Raw genomic sequence first — 3,761 nt, 5'->3', positions numbered from 1 at the left:
TGGGACAACTTTAAATGACTTTTTGGTTTCTATTCTCCCACCCCACATATTTAGTGTAGATTTGAGTTCTGTACTCATGTGTGGGTAGATCTATCAATCACCATAACTAATCCAGAGGAGTACTCTTTCTTCTCTCTGTCTCTCTTTTTTTTCCAGCCTGGAGCTGAGACAAAGACAGATTTTACTCTGCATACTTCTGTGCTTCAAAAGGGGCCTAGACTCCATGTAAACAAGGTTCTAGACTCCACGTAAAATTGAAGACACCTATTATTACAGTCCTCATTTTCTAAAGTGATGCTTTTCTGTCTACCCAGCTACTTGCCACTTTTGAATCATGCTTATGCATACATGTTAAGTGGATAATTTTCTCAATCATGAGGATGATTTAAAGCTTAAGTACCTGTGTTATTTGAATAACTGTGTTGATTCTCCACATTATTTTGCTCATATAGTCAAAGCCCATATATGTAGCCTAGAATCTGGTGGTCTTCTCTTCACTATACCATAGATTTGCCCTGCTTTGTGAAATCCACTATTTTAAATTGGCATGACATTAATTAGATGATTTAGTCGCATACTTAGAAAAACATGACTCTGCAAAAAAAATTCTATAGTTTATTTAAAATTTTAGTGTATGTAAACTCTAATTCCATTACAAAAAGCAATTTTACATCAGTGAGGAACCCATACATGATTAGCTATCTTTTTAAGAGGTTTATTTTCCAGTAATGCTGGTTTACCAGTGTGATCTCAGGCACCCACATTCCTGCATTTGGCTCTAGATTGCCTCTTCCTCAGTGAAGCTGTTGAAGGAGAAGATGACTAAGAAAGAAAGGTCTTCACTCAAGTTTCCGAATCAGTACAGTGTTCACAAGACTTTATCACCCCTTTGTACATCTTCCTCAGTTATTCGGTATTTAAATCATTGTTTTTTTTCCCTTAAATGTTGCATTAAGATTTGGGTTTTTCTTTTCAGAATCATCTATCATTTCCACATAAAGTATGCAAAATAGTTTGTGCAAACTAAGACTATGCTCTAGGGAGGGTGGCGTAGAGCTAAGATCACTGTATGTGGAATTCACAAACTTAACGTTGAGTCCTTATTGACCTCACTTGCTAGCTTAGGCTCTTGTACAATTCACTTTATATCTCTGAGCCTCAGTCTCCACATCTGTACAAGAATCTTGTACTAGACGGACCCTTGAGATTTCTTCTAACACTAACATTCTATGATTTGAGTTATTTACGTGTTAGGGGATTAGATAAATCATCTTTTCAAAAAATTTTTACTGACAGGTTGTGGAATCTGGGATTCTTTGCTATTTAAAGATACTCTTGTTTTTCCTTTCTATAATAACTTTCTATAAAATTTGCTGTGACTTGAATTAAGAGTAGCAAAAATTGGACGACAGCCAAAGGATAGTGAATCATGGGCACTACTTACTGACTAGGGTAAATTCTCCATAGAGAGATGTCTAAAAGAAGTAAGGTGGGAATTCTGGGATGAAGAGTATATAATTCACTATCACTTGGATGGTCTTTTAATAAAGGTTTTTATGGAGTAAGAGACTGGAGAATCTCAAACTGTTGATAGGCTTGCTAATATTTTAATGGAAAAATGGCATAAATATTTTGTGTGTGTGGTGTTTTGTTTTATTTCGTTTTTGTGCTGCTTTCTAATGTGGCTGTTTCTTTGACAGGGAAAGGGAAATGCCTTCTAGCCTCTGCAAGACATCATGTAATGAAGTACCTCAAGGACACTTACACTCACAAGAATTAAGCGGTAATAATAGATTCTAGAACTTCTTGAATAAATTACCTGATTGTGTACATTTTAGAAATTGTTTCAGTGATTAGTGTCGCTTTCTTTACTCCTAATGGCATATGATATCAACTAATATTACATGATGTGACAAATGCTGTAGTCTGTGAGTAAGCATAAACAAACTAGGTAAAATAAGTATTCATAAATATCTTTTTTTAGAAATATCTTCTGTTATATTGATAGGCAAAATGTAACATATGTGCTTATTTTAGTTAAAATATTTCGGGAAAAAAGTCTGAATATTACATCCAATGAATATATTAGTAAGCACTAGAGTCACTGATTTTACTAGGATTTAGTTCTTGGTACATAGTACCCTTCACTTCTTTTTTTTCCCCCTTCACTTCTTGACACTGAACTCTCCCGTATCTTGGGCCTCTTCTTTATATTTATGGAGTCATTTAGCACATTTTTCCTTTCTGATCATCATATTAGGCATCTTTTTATTTATTTTTTCATAAGTAATCTCTGTGCTCAACGTGGGCCTTAAACTCACAACCTTGAGATCAGAAGTTGCATGTTCTATGGGGCGCCTGGGTGGCGCAGTCGGTTAAGCGTCCGACTTCAGCCAGGTCACGATCTCGCGGTCCGTGGGTTCGAGCCCCGCGTCAGGCTCTGGGCTGATGGCTCAGAGCCTGGAGCCTGTTTCCAATTCTGTGTCTCCCTCTCTCTCTGCCCCTCCCCCGTTCATGCTCCGTCTCTCTCTGTCCCCAAAATAAATAAACGTTGGAAAAAAAAAAAATTTAGAAGTTGCATGTTCTACTAACTGAGCCAGCCAGGTGCCCCTATGTTAAGCATCTTTTCTTTTTCTTTAAATTTTTAATGTTTATTTATGTTTGAGAGAGAGAGAGAGAGAGACAGACAGAACGTGAGCAGGGGAGGGGCAGAGAGAGAGGGAGACACAGAATCGTAAGCAGGCCCCAGGCTCTGAGCTGTCAGCACCCAGCCCAATGTGGGGCTTGAACTCACGAACCACGAGATTATCACCTGAACTGCAGTCGGATGCTTAATCAACTGACTCACCCACGTGCCCCAGACATCTTTTATCCTCCAGTTTTATTGGGATATAATTAAGATGTAGCACTGTGTAAGTTTAAGGTGTATAGCATAATGACTTGACTTACATATATTGTGAGATGATTACCACAGTAAGTTTAATTAACATCCATCATCTCATATAGATACAGAAAAAAAGGAAAAAAAGTTTTCCTCATGAGGAGAACTGTTAGGATTGTAAACAACATCCATAGCCTTCCCTATTTTCTCATTGGAGAAGATTCCCTTTCATGTCACTAATTCCTTCACTCTTAACTTTCTTTCATTGACTTTTCTTCTGCTTCCTCAGGGACTGTGTCAATATTATACTCTATGTTTTTCAAAGAAGCTTCTTGAAAGAGTTGGTTTCCTTAATTATTTATTTACTTCCCATTTCACTGAAACCTGGTTTCCACCCCTAATACTCTACTAAAACTCCTGTTATTAAAGCCATCGTGGGGCGCCTGGGTGGCTCAGTCGGTTAAGTGTCCAACTTCGGCCCAGGTCATGATTTTGCAGTTCATGGGTTCGAGCCTCACATAGGTTGTACTGACAGCTCAGAGCCTGGAGCCTGCTTCAGATTCTGTGTCTCCAGCTCTCTCTCTGCCCCTCCCCAGCTTGCACTCTGTTTTTCTCTCTCTCTCAAGAATAAATAAACATTAAAAAAAAAAACACCATTGTTACCAATATGTTAGTCTTTCTCTGGTTTTTAGCACTGTCATCTAGCACCTCTTTTTCTGAAAACTAAGGGTAGTACCCACTGAACTAAATTCAGTTTAATTCAACAGACATTTTTTGAGGATTTGTTCTGAAGTAGACACTGGCACTTGAAGAATGAAAAATCTTGCCCCCTAGAGCCTGATAGTTGAGTGAGGGATATTGACATGCAAGCAATCACAAT

At 38.0% G+C, this 3,761-nt stretch overlaps 1 long non-coding RNA gene across 1 annotated transcript; it reads left to right on the top strand.

Moving 5' to 3' along the window:
* The first annotated feature begins 647 nt into the window (after window positions 1-647).
* Window positions 648-1,832, top strand: LOC121026688 (uncharacterized). Its single transcript, XR_005788415.1, has 2 exons — window positions 648-913; window positions 1,701-1,832. It is a non-coding gene; the product is annotated as an uncharacterized LOC121026688 (long non-coding RNA).
* Window positions 1,833-3,761: the final 1,929 nt, after the last annotated feature.

This window comes from Herpailurus yagouaroundi, unplaced genomic scaffold (genome assembly GCF_014898765.1).
Source record: "Herpailurus yagouaroundi ecotype Mexico unplaced genomic scaffold, PumYag 151531, whole genome shotgun sequence".
Classification (NCBI taxonomy): Eukaryota; Metazoa; Chordata; class Mammalia; order Carnivora; family Felidae; genus Herpailurus; species Herpailurus yagouaroundi.
Note: the sequence above shows the minus strand (reverse complement) of the source record. Positions and strands in the feature narration are given on the sequence as shown.